We start from the raw sequence: 13,730 nt of genomic DNA, 5'->3' as shown, positions 1-13,730 counted from the left end.
CTCAGCGTTAAAAAGACGTAGGTGTGCATCGAGAAAAATCGATAACACAGCGTCGGTCGCAACGCCGATGCATATCTGCATTATTTGACCATCTTAGTCTAAGATCCTATATCCATACATAAATAAACGAAAAAACAGGTTGCGATTCAGTCTCAATTTCCACAAAATAATTTGGATAGGAAAAATGGAAAAATATTTTTAAAAAAATCCGCCGCAGATGGTTTTTGGCATCACGCCGCACTTTTTCATCAGCGGACTGCAGCTACAATTTTGAAAAATGTTCAGGTTTTTACAATAATTCAAGAAAAAATCTTAAGAAGAAAAATTCACAAGAATTTCTTGAGGATATTCAGGAAAAATCAAGTAAAGAAATTTCCTGTAAAAACTTTGACATAACTTCATACAATCCTGATAAAGTGCTGGCATTAAGATTTTTTTTTGAACAATTCTCTCTGAAAAATTTTGCTTGGAAATTTTGCTTCAAATTGATAATGAAAAAAAAAACAAAACATCTCCAGTGTTAATTCCGAAAAATTTTCCTTAAAACTCCGAAAAAAAACTCCATGTGAATTCTGTCTGAAAATTAAAAACAGTCCCGTGGGAAATACATATAATTTTCGTTGGAAAAACATTCTAATGAATTTTATCGACAAGTTCTTCCGAAATTCTTCTTCGTTTACAAAAGAAGTTTTTCGAACATTTTAGGGAGTGCACTTCAAAATGTTCAGTCTCCAGTTAGCCAGTTCGATTCTCGTTCCTGTCTAGGATGTTTTCGGGTGGGAAACATTCTCGACACTCTAGGTATAGTGTATCCATCGTACTTGCTACACAAGATATATAATCGTGCAATGGCTGGCATATAAAAGCTTTCAATTTATAACTGAGGAAATGCTAATAAAATATGCTAAGTTGAAAAGCAGACCAACTTCCAGTTGGAATATGGAGCCAATGCCACATGAAACACTTTGATATTTCCGTTGATTTTTTTTTTTAATTTTGGAATTTTGAAATGGAAAATTTTTCGGAATACTTTTTTACGCTCTTTGTGAGTCTATCACATTTTTTGAAATTTTCCAAGTATTTTTTTATTCGAGGCATTATTTAGAATTTCCACGGAAGAGTCTATGGATTATCTTCAAAAAATTCTTTGGATTTTCAAAGAATAAATCTTTAGAATTCTCAAGGTTCATGTTTTGAACCCGAAATCATTTCAAAATTTCATCGGGAATTCATTCTTCTTCGGGATGTCACTTTGATTTCTTTGTAGGTTCAGCTAAACATTGCTTTAAATCTTTACCAATGATTTAATGCACAGGAAATGATTTAGAAAGTTTAAGGAATTTTCACATCAGAAAATCTTCAAAATTTTGATTTAATTTTTAAAGGAATTCCTACTGGAAATGCTTCTAAAGTACAACCTTTACAAGTACTACAAAAGTACAATTTTTTCGTTATTTTCACTTGTAAAAACATCGGAATGTCCTCGGGAAATTTACTATTTGTGATTCAAATGAACTTTTTTCGATTTTCTACTGGAAAATCTTAGGAATTTCCATCGGAAATATTTTGGCATATTCCGAATAATTTTTTTTGGAAATTAAAAAAAACTGCTGAAAATTTCTAAGAATTTCTTTTGGAAAACGAAAAAAAAATCCATTGGAAATTTAGAAGAATTTCTTTTGAAGATTAATTAAAGTTGCCCAGGATTTTGAAAAAAATCTTTAGAGATTCTGTAAAAAAGTAAGCTGGATTTTTTTTTCTATTTTATACTTGAAATTCTTCGGAATTTGATGTTTATTGGAATTTTCATCATATGCATTTCGGATCCTTCTACGGATTCTTCTAGTTCTTCAAAATTTCTACCGAACATTTTTCGGAACTCTTGCACAGAATTTCGGAAAATGTCGTTGAAATTCTAAAGATTAAAGATTTCTTATCAATTTTCCGAAGGGTGTTCCTTGCAACTCCAGAATAATTATTCTTGAAAATTAAGAAGATCTTGGAATTTGAAATTAATCCAAGAAATAAATGTAGGCAATAATTTAGGCTTAAGAAGCCTAGTTTTTATGGTATTGAATAATTATCATAATTGATCGAAAAAATTAATAATGCACCTAAATGTTCTTAATGCACAAAATTCTAGTAGTGCGCATGAAAAAGGTTATGACATAGAGAAGCTTGCATTTAAAGAATCAACATGAAATTCTAAATAAAATGCTTTTAAATTCATAAAAGGGTCTTAGAACTAAGGAGATTCCTGCGATATGAAAAAAGTGGCAGTGTTCCAGAAAAAAACAATACCTTAAAAAATAGTGTTATAATAACGATTGAAATTGAATTCCAAAACCCTTTCAGGAATGATGGGTCATGTATGACCAGCGTTTTAGATTGTCTATAAAATCACAAAAGAGAGCTAGGCCACCATTTTCTTCAGTAAAATTGTTCATCTAGATATTGGCTTTACATAAAAAATATGGGAGCTCAAATTTGACTGACCATGAAAACTCAGATATCCGAAACCTTGGGAAGATTTCGATTCTAAGAGCGTGTAAATAAAGTTTAAATGTTTGAATCATTCTAATCAGATGGGTGGTCAGATAAGATGGGCCATCCTGAACGTTAAGCCAGTGATTAATATTCAGGAATACGAGATGCTCAAGGTACTTTAAAATGCTCTCAAGTTCAACCCACGAATCTACCAGATCAATCAAGACATTTGCAATGTTCTCATCATCGGTATATACCTAATCCGATGAAATAAGCATATGACCCTAATTTCCATTAAAATGAGATCCAAGAGACAAGATACCCAAAATTATCTTGAGTCAACAGCAAGATGCACAATGACTATGAGGTTTGTTCGCAAACTGTTTTTGTAGGGCCTTAGGAGCACTGGGTTCACGGACTTGAATGATCAAGTAGTTCAAACATTACGACTTCCAGGACGTTTTGTATAACCTAAAAAGTCTGTAGTAGCTTGTATAAATAATAATTGAAGTCATATCAACCCAATGGACCTACTGGGATATTACATCATACATCATTCATAAGTTGATAAATCGCATCATTGGCTTCCACGAGTCGATATCAAAATAAAATTTCAATGAAGAATTAGAAATTTTGAGAGATGAGCCAGCCCAGAGCTGAATTGAAAATCTCTTTAGTAGAGAAAAAATAGAAATTTTCCATAATAAAATAGGAAATTGCCAATAAAGAACAATAATACACACAACAATAATAAATTAGCACTTGTAAAAGCAAAAATTGCAATTATGAAATAAGAATTTTCCATAAAGAAATCAAAATGTTCAACGAAAAAATACAAAATTTTCTTGAATAAATCAATATTAGCAATGAACAATTAAAAAAATCCTCCTGATGCATTGAAGGTGTGCGAGTTCTAGATATCTTAATACCTGATACACATTACAACATCAAAATTTTCGACTTCATGGAAATTTATAATCTCCATGCTGGGTTTAGTTTAATTTTGATCAATTGAAATTGTTCATCTTCAAAATTGATCGGATTAGCATATGTTTTAGTTACATAAGGTTTTTTTATTTTTGTACTTGAAAAAAAAAACCACGTGGTCATAGGGGGGGGGAGGGGGGGGTCTGCCAAATGACCACGATAAGCCACATGGGGGGAGGGGGGGGTTGAAAATCTTCAAAAATATGACCACGTGGTTTCTGGATGGCCCCTTCCCACCTTTGGCAGAAAAACAATGTTTTTTCAATAACTTTGGAACGCAATGACCGATCGGGCTAATTTTCAATAGGAAACAACTAGACCGCGTCGACTGCAACTTGTTGCGAGCAAATCGAATAATGCTAAGTGTCTCACACTTTTGTACACACACACATACAGACATCACCTCAATTCGTCGAACAGAGTCGATTGGTATATAACACTATGGGTCTCCGAGCCTTCTATAAAAAGTTCGGTTTTGAAGTGATCCTATAGCCTTTACGTATACTTTGTATACGAGAAAGGCAAACATGAAAAAAAGTGCTGTTTTTCAAGATTGGCCTAACATTTGCCGAATTTTGAACAATCATCGGGTGATTTTTTCAGACACACACTTTTTCGGTTTTTGTTTGCGATGTTTAAAATATTTAGAGGCTTAAAAAAATATGAATAGGGGTGAAGAAAAATATAAAAATAAGACAAGGAAACATCGTGTCAACCAGAGTCTCTTAATTCTCGTGTATACATGGATGAGACAGTGTGCCATGAGCTACTAAAGCTCACCTAGCACCGATTCTGTGCGACGAGAGAAGCTAGCGCGCGCATAAAATAACTGAGTGAGCGTGTCTCAGTGTACGTCTCATGAGACTCATCTCATGCGCTAGAAATGCATAGCTGGCGTTACTTAGGCGACGATATTATTGAATGAAAATTTCCCGCCCAAGCTGTTTTACGCATCTCCGCTGTTGTTTGCAAAGGTTTGCCATGGCAAACAGCGCATGAGCTGATCGCATTGAGATGTCTCAATGCGACTCACCAATGTTAATGTGAGGTACACAAGCTTCGTGAGACTCGCGTGCGCTTAATTTTATGTGCGCGTAGCAGTCGTTGCTCAATCTCATCTTTTTTTGTACGCGTGCATGATGTCTGGTGTCAACAAAAGAAAGTGAAATAAAGAGAAGAAATAAAGAATAATGATTTATTTTAGTTGAGTACCTCACATGTACCAACTAAAATCTAAATCTTCTCCTTATAGGCTAGAAGTACGAGTCGTGGCTATGGCACCAGTTGTCGCACTAGTGCTTTATATGCCAAATGGCCAGTCAAAATACCACAAACCAAGTTCATATAGATAAAGCATATTCATATGATACGATAACACTTTTGATCTGCTTCAAAACAAGCAAAGCATAATTGTAAAAATTATTTTGCTTATATTTGACGTCCTATGCACCAGTTGTCGCACTAGTGGTCCCAATTTGGCCAATCCCATAAGAAAACAATTGGATTTGCCAAATAAGGAACCAAAATTAAGAATAGTGCCACAACTGGTGCATGCGATCCTATTATGGATCAATCAATTTTGAGGATACTAACAAATTTTATTGTGGTTTTCACAGCTGTTCTAAGGAGCAGGAAGTAAAACCTTTCGCTTGATATATAAAGTCCACCCACATGCCTTTCACTTATTTAAAAAAAAAATAGTTGTTCTTATGTATGGCGACAATTGGTACACCTACCCGATAAATTTTTATTAAAACTTCCATGCATTTTTCCGGTTGAGGTCCTCGATACCTGATGTTTTCCGCTTTTCCAGGTATTCGAATTCCCGCAGTTTCCCGCTTTTCCCGTTTTCTCGGTTCGGTGACCACCCTGTGTACAGGGCCGGATTTAGCCGGAAAGGAGCAGCGGGACCGACAGTTTCCGGGGGCTCCAAAATGTACAAAAAAGGTTGGCAAATATAATCAATTTTGAGTACAAATAGTTAAACTATTGAAAACAATCAATTAACTATTGATTTACATTTTTCGTTTTCTAGTAATAATAGTTAGGGTTACTCCTCTTGGACTTCATCCCATAGCTCCGATATTCATCCAACGAAAAACAAAGCAATGAAAAGGAATTTGGTTTGTTTCTTATTTTTGTGATTTTTTCAGCAGTGAGCACGCATGTTAGCAAAAAGATGCGAAGGAATTGGTGCCGTATTTCTTCGTTTCGCGATTAGATGAATATATGTTCAGTGAGATGGAAAACGCCAAACGCCAAATAACTTTTGTTCTAGCATTTTTCTCAAAGATATTTTTTCCTATTGAAATCTTTAAAAAAAAGTCGTGGTCGGTAAAGAGTTCAAGTTGCCGCCATTAGAAACTGATAATTAAAAATGGTTCATATATACATATACAAAACAGAATAATATTAGTGTTACAAATGATTGATTATGTATACTAATATACAATCAGCAGCGTCCATCGCCATAAGATGTTAACAGCGTACGTTACGGTTGAGAAACAGCAACCATCGATTACGTCCTAATTTGTACGTTTAACTGAAAGCAATCATCCGGAACGCCAACATTAACCCCACATTGAAGTTGCGGCCGCAGTGCAAAACCTCTCATTAGTGAATCCGTGTAGCTTTTCATTAAGTACGATTTTTACAGCCGTACCAAACCACACCCTTCACTCGCTAAAATACCCTCCGCATTTATCAACCAGCAACCATTGTTGTTACCCATTCATCATTGAGTCTAATAACAGCCTTTTCCAACCACCCACACGGTATAAAAAGACTGACATCAGAAATGGGAATAGATTCCAAAACGCAGAAAGATAAACATAATTACCGTTAGCAATGAGTTCACGCAGAAGTTCACGTCCTCGTCGTCGTTGCAGTATTTTTCTCTCGAACTCCTCTCTAAGCTTCAGTGTCGCACGCGCAATTTTCCAACCACCTCCCGTGTCGGCGTGTGTGCATGTAAATGCGAAAGTTTTCCTTCAACTGTAATTTTCACCACCGACTGGCACTGATAAAGCTCAGCGCCGCTGATAATGGCACGATAATGATGATGAATCAAACGAAACGAAACAAAAACACAAACCGCGGCCACTTCCACAAATCAGACACAACTGACAGGGCCGATTCATACAAAATGTAACATGAAACTTCACTCAACTTTTTTGAATTCGAATTTTCCTGTTGCTCCTTGTGGTTGTTTCACTTTCCGTTGGCTCTGCACGGTTACGGTTTTTCTACTGATTGCACTGCACTCTTCATTTTTTCTTCCTCGCGATGATAAACCCGCTAAAACTCTTCGCGGTTTTCCGACAGTTTCGGTTGGGCGTGTGGCGGCCACTGGTGTTCGCGAGTCTAATTGGACCTCTTCTTCCCGCTGGCGGGCGAAAAAGTTAAAGAGATCTACCGAAAAATTTTCCCTTTTTTCTGCTCATCATCAAAACAACACGCCAATCAAGGGAAGCACCGCCAATGAATGAATGGCGCCCAACCCAACTTGCTACTGCATTCGAAGAAAACGATCAATTAGCCATAAATTTTTATCACTCGGCTTAGCTTCGCGTGGCTTTTGTTTTCTAAAAATCACGTGCGCATTGATTGGATATTTAATATTTACAACAGCTTTGCCGCCACTGTTGTGCAAAACACTTCTTTCATTTTGAGCGCCTTTATAGTATACAAATATTTATATTTCACATTCACCTTAACTCACGCGATCAATCAAAAATCCTCCGATGAAAATCCATTTTTCATACATTCAATTGATTCACAACTATTCAGTTACTTTTTCGTTATCCGAAAGCCTTCTAGAACATTGGTCACATTTCGACAATTGGCGCCCAACACGGTGTTTCGGCACGCAGGAGGCGTTTAGGGGCGCAAGTTTCGCAAAGAGCAGCCCGAGGGCCGCAACAGTGGATTCTCTTGCGGCGTCTTGGTCAAAACGAAACCGATCGGTTGCTCGCACCCGCTGATTAAAGACATGTGCAGCGGAGCGTACACAAACCTGCCGGCGTGGTCCTCGAAGCGTGTAATATTTCAAGAATCCACCGAAAACGCACTGGAAACCAACTGGTTTGATGTCACATACAAAGTTGTCCGACGGTCGTCCCGTAGATTCCGCACGGGGGTGCGAAGATGGTTCGTCACTAGTAGTCACTTGTACACCGTCACTGTTGCCAACGAAGCAAAGTTAATTGACAAGTTTCTGTTCGTCCTGGTTTCGATATAACAGTCCGGGTGATGGATGATACCGATTTGGGCTTTTGGTACGTGATTCGCTTTGGAATTGTTTCTTTCGTTTACCAAAAAAGAAAATCCAAACAAATGGCGATGAATCTGAAATGAGAACGATATGTGCGGTGTGAGCAGATTGTTCAATATTATTTATAATATTTGATATGTTCAATATAAACAACCATGTGATACCATGCAGTCTTTCTATTAGGAATGATTGATCTATCGCAAACATTCATCATTCAGAAAGTCAAATTAATTTAACCTTATGGTTGTTACTTTCGATTCTTGACGCGTGCGACATACAGCGTAATCATAATGAAAGAAAAATTAGAGCCTCTATTACGAAAAAAAAACACTCACCCAAAATGTGATCATTAAGCTATTAATTTATCAAAAGTAATAGTCGTAATTTACAGCCAATTTCTTCACTTTCGTTTACCTCTTAAGCACTGGTTACTAATATGCTTAAATTAGGTTGAAATTTCAAACGTAGGTGAGGACATTGGTCCATCGGTTATTTTAAATTACATTTACCAAGCTGCTACTAATATTCTGAGATGAAAACAATCAACAAAAAGTTGATACATTCCATCGTTTGAAAAAGCAAGATAATTTGCGTACTGTTGGACATATCAGATTACAATTTTGATGAAATGGCCAAACCACGACCCATCGTGTCCACTGTGGGTTGAGTTACAGTCACTAATTGATTGTCATTAGTTAGATTGTTATTTAAATATCCGATTCCACAACAAATTCATCAACATTCGATGAAAATCAAAACCCAGTTTCGCCAAGCTAGGTTCATTGACACAATAAACTACTTCACTGCTGCGAGGGAAACAAAAATATAGAAAGGAAACAGGTTTTTTTTTGCTGACAATTTGTATGCGCAAGCGGGTGGCGACAGGCGACATACCATTCCGCAAAATCATTTCGACGAAAACAAAATTTCATCAATTTTCCTGCAGTCATCGGTCGTAACCAAATCACCTTTAGATACGAGTAACAAGAAACAAGTGAGTCTCAAATTTCCGCCAATGTTGCATTTCTTGTCGCTGTTTTGTTTCATTTTCTAGCAGACTGGCTCTTTTTAGCTTCAAACAGATCCATTTTCCTCGTTTCAAACCAGTTGGAATTGAGATCTCCCTTTTGCGCACCTTTCCGTAGCCATCGGCACGCTACGATCACTAACACCGTTGTTGATTCCTTTCCTCCACGAATAAATGTTTTCGCAGTTGCGCTATGGCTCTTGGAGGTTTTTAAGCCCACTGCTGCATCGCAACCAGCAACGCCGCTCACTCTCCATGTCCAGAGAGAATCACGCTCTGGAATTTAGGTTCATTGAAAAAAAAATCCAATAAGCATAACACGGCAACATTAGCCAACATCGAAACAACGAACGGTTGGCGCGCGCGCGCGTAACATAAGCCCACTTGCGAACTCCGGCAGGCGCACACGCAACTAAGCAAGCACTCATACATGAGCTCGCATTCTCTTACACACATGCCGTTTCACCGATTGCTCACTTCACCGTCAATCCGTTCATTGTACCGTGCGGGGCGGCGATCGTCATCGTCAGCATCGTGATTGTCCAACGAACAGACAGACACACAATGGTAAAGCCGCGCGAATGGAACTTCCGCTAGTGATGCACTCCCCCGCGCGCGCGCCGTCGCATAAGATCATCCCACGAACCAGCTTGGCCGGCACCCATACGCATGTCTCCCGAACGAACCGCTAGGGTGGTCGCCAGGGAATGAATACCACATCCGTGGGTAAGGGAAGGTATAATTTATTGAACATAATAGAAACATTATTTTCATAGGGATCCTTCTATGAACTCCATAAAAAGATCATCCTCCTAAAAATTCATAATTATCTAATCCAAAAGGTACTGAATCCATGTTCAAGAAATAACAAATTAACAAAAAGAGAAGAGCGACAGCAAATTAACAATAAATAAAAAATAGCTTTACTAACAAAACCAGCGTGAAAAATCGCGTAAAAAGGATTTTTCAATAAAAAATGCTATGCTAATGCTAAATTTAATTTATCAAACTGAAGGTCCATCTTGAAAATAACAAGCAGCAAAACACAAAACAGTCGTGATAATTTTCCAACACGGTCGTAGGCGTAGGATACAGGATTCAACAACAACTGAAAAAACGAAGCCTGGCTCATGTAATCCTATTATGTAGTGCGTGCAGAGTGCAGACATTTTGATTTGTTCAAAAATATTATTGTGAACCTGTTTTGTTGTACGGAAAATGGATAATTTGCAGACACCCCGTATAAGCACCGCTTTATTCAGAAGATGATGGTTTTGACATCTTTCGTCGATCAAACTTTATGAAATTCAGAACTTACGCTTTGAACACAATCTATTCTATGAGTCACATAGAGCATTTACCATATTTGAAATAGGCGGATAGATCTTTGGTTACGCGTGTAGATCTAAAGGCCTTGCTTCGGGATTATGTTTAATGACCAAGAACGTATGCTTCGAACACAATCTATTCTATAAGTCACATAGAGCATGTACCATATTAATTTTTTAGCTGATTTGAATGAAACTACATTGAGCACGCGCAGTTTGAAGTTTGTATGAAAATTACTATGAACATAGTCACTTTTGTGGAAAACCATTCCGCAACGTTGCTCATTAAACTCTAAAAATATACGTTGGCAACACAGAAAATGTTGCAATGAAACTGATCGTCTTTGTTGCGAAACGATTCTATGCTTGTAAGATAAGTTATTAGGGAAATACTGAATCATGGTAAATTCAATTTAAAAGAATAACATCAATATCCATAATGAGCATTTTTATGTTCTTTATATCTTTGTTTACAAAAGTCAGATCGCTTCGCAACAACAGCTTAGGAAGTATTCTATTGAGTCATCGGTTCGATTACATTTGAATAGTTAATGGGTAGCAACACGAAACGGTCTTTCACAAAAGTGGCGATTTCTATAGTAATTTCCATACAAACTTCAAACTGCGCGTGCTCAGTCTAGTTACATCCGAATTAGCTTAACATTTAGGAGGAATAATAAAACAGCAAATGACATCGTTTAAGCATAGAAGACCGAAAAAGTCAAAATTTGAATCACTCTTATGTACCATATTTGAAACAGGTGGATAGATCTTTTGTTACGCATATAGATCTCAAGCCTTTATTTCAGGAAATTATTGGATGAGTTTGAGCATAGATCGGAACACATTCCTGGTTTCATATCACAAAGACCATATACCATATCACGATCCATACTAGCATAATGTGACCAGACCATACGTCCCGCGTTTCGCGGGACAGTCCCGCATTTTCACTATTTGTCCCGCGCTGAAAAGCGTCCCGCGAAACGTCCCGCATTCAATTTATTTCTAGATAATGTCCCGCGAAATACAGAAAAATAGAATACATTATTAGCTATTACTTAGGATTTTGAAAGAAATCATTAGATTTTTTAAATTCATAATTTTGACTAAGACTAACGTTTTGTAAGGCAATCATATGAATCATAGAAATCAAGATTAAAATATTCTTTTGTGACTCAGACTAAAATCTAATTATCTCTATACCTTTGTTTTACCCAAGCCTTATACCCTGGGAATCTTGTAAGCATATTTTGCTGCCATGTATTTCCTGCTGCGTAATTGCTTGGACTTCAACACGGAACGTCCAAAATTCCACTCCATTTAAATGCCATGCGGACCAAAATCTTGCGGAAAATCTACCCAGTTAGAAGACGACCTTTCCTGTGTTGATATTGGATATCGATAGCAGTGTTGGGAAAAACTCAAGTTCTTAAATCTCATCCAAAATTTAAATCAAGCGCGAGTCAAACACCATCCGACTCATGGCACAGAGAATCGTTCATGATTCGATTCATTGCTTGATTTCTACGTGTTGAATTAATCGAATTTACTTTCTTTGCGGAATTAGGAAAATGAATCCATAGCTAACATTTTAACGCTTTTATTGGGTTTTGGTGCTTTTTGAAGCGAAATCCTTTTTGGGGAATAAGCGGTACGATGCGATTCTGCATGCAAAACTCAAACACGATGCCCTCCTTGCAGAATCGCAAGCGATCTGGAATGGGACGGATTTTTGGATTTTCTGAGCAGATATTCAGTCTCACCTGTTTGGAAATAAATTGGAACAAAAACCGTGGGCCATATTCCTGAGGGCGAAAGCTTCAACCAGAATACACTTCCAGAAAAATATGATCTAATTAATTCTTAATCACAGTATCTACTTTTGTTAGGTATTTTAGAAAGAGTTATTTAGGTTATTCGGAAAATATTTTTCGAGGTTCGATATCATTGCTTCTATCGCTACAAAAAATATTTCCTAACAAAATTCAATACACTAGACGATCAACAGCTGAAAGTCATTCAACTGCAACGCTTTTGAACTACAATTCGATAGTTGCAACAGTTTTGCAGTTATCGGACAGGGAACCGCTAAACTTTAAAATTATACGAAACGCCATGGCAGCTACATTGAGCTGCACATTCAACGTGCGAAGAAAGCTTTGACTTCTAAAGTAAGTTGTCGTTTATCGAACAGTTAGCAATCTAAGCCTTGGTAACAAATAAAAAATTGAAAGATTTGATTCAAGCGTAGGGGAAGAGGCCCCAAAACGCCCCCCCGATGCAAAACGCCTTTTGTGGTTTCCCTCATATTTGCCGTCATTAAGATGTCCGTAACAAAACTAGATCTAAAATTATGTAGGATAGGCGAAGAAAGTTTCAAAAAAGTGCATGGGAAGGTCGGAAAAACCGAAAATTTCCACATTTTGAAGAAACATCTAACATTTTGGCGAGGCAAAACGCCCTAGTGGCAATAACCTACAAAGTACTTGCGTCTCCACGGACTATCCCTACTAGAATGCTGATTCGCCGACGCGTGGTACTTTGTTCCCTAGGAGCTGCCAACTAAAAGGCGTTTTGCCTCATGAGTTTTCCGGCAACAGAATATCACCACTTTTTTGAAATGTGAATATTATCAATATGATTGAGATTTTTGCCAATTTTTGAATGACATCAACTAGCTATCTTGTTTAACTGATGCATAATGTAAAAATACCCATGAATAGCGTTACAAATAAGACAATAGAGCAGTGTTTGCTTAGCTAGGGCATATTGCCCCCCCTTCCCCTAATACTAAAACATATTAAAATATGAACTTTTTTTGTCCCGCGCTCACACAAAATTTATCTGGTCACATTATACTAGCATGACCTACGAACAGCACCTAGGCTGTACGCTAGCATGGACAACAAATAGGTAGAATCCCCGTCCATTATAAACAACAATTTAAAATTGTCTAAGTCCCCAGTAGGCATTGACATACAAAAAAATCTAAGTCCCCAGTAGGCACCAACATATAAAATTTTCTAAACCCCCCATCCAATATGTTTTTTTCAGCCACCTGGCACGACGCCATGTTTTTGCAGCCAACATCTCAAAGTAAAATTTATGTTTGTATTTGTGTTGTTTACCAACTTCTTATTTGATTCCCATTGGGATCCAGAAATGTCAGTGGGGACCAGTTGCGCAATGTTGTCTGCAAAACAAGCCCATTGTGCGAGATATGGATGACACCCACCTGATTTTTTTAACGTCGTTTTTTTAATAACGCGGTTTTTTACGTCGTTTTTTTAAATAACGCGGTTTTACGTCGTTTTTTAAATAATGACGGGTTATAAATTGGTAGGCGCCGGCTTGCCGGATAATTTAATTTTACTCCACCAAATTTTCTTTCTGTCACAAAAAATTTGGACTGCGACGGGATGCGAACCCAAAACAATTTTGAATTGTTTAGAGCGCCCACTGTAACCACGCCACCACATGAACATGAGAGAGTAAGTAATCCGAAACCTGATAATAAATTTGACAACAATAAGAAAAATCCGCCGAAGCTGCCATTTTTCATGGAACCGCATAAACATATCATTCGTGGGCAAGTTCTTGTCAGATTTGTTTTTCCAAATATTCG

The 13,730-nt window shown here is 37.4% G+C and overlaps 2 protein-coding genes across 2 annotated transcripts in view; both read right to left on the bottom strand.

Annotated features, from left to right (window-relative positions):
* Positions 1–13,730, bottom strand: part of LOC134223840 (uncharacterized) — a 532,543-nt gene that overhangs the window by 385,286 nt on the left and 133,527 nt on the right. The gene's annotated exons all lie outside the window — the stretch shown is intronic.
* The window catches only part of LOC134223839 (uncharacterized), a 480,585-nt gene that overhangs the window by 459,854 nt on the left and 7,001 nt on the right, over positions 1–13,730 (bottom strand). Inside the window, exon 2 of the mRNA XM_062703055.1 lies at positions 6,314–7,821. The gene's annotated coding sequence lies outside the window, so the exon portion shown is untranslated. The remainder of the gene's footprint in view (positions 1–6,313; positions 7,822–13,730) is intronic.

This window comes from Armigeres subalbatus, chromosome 3 (genome assembly GCF_024139115.2).
Source record: "Armigeres subalbatus isolate Guangzhou_Male chromosome 3, GZ_Asu_2, whole genome shotgun sequence".
Taxonomy (NCBI): domain Eukaryota; kingdom Metazoa; phylum Arthropoda; class Insecta; order Diptera; family Culicidae; genus Armigeres; species Armigeres subalbatus.
Note: the sequence above shows the minus strand (reverse complement) of the source record. Positions and strands in the feature narration are given on the sequence as shown.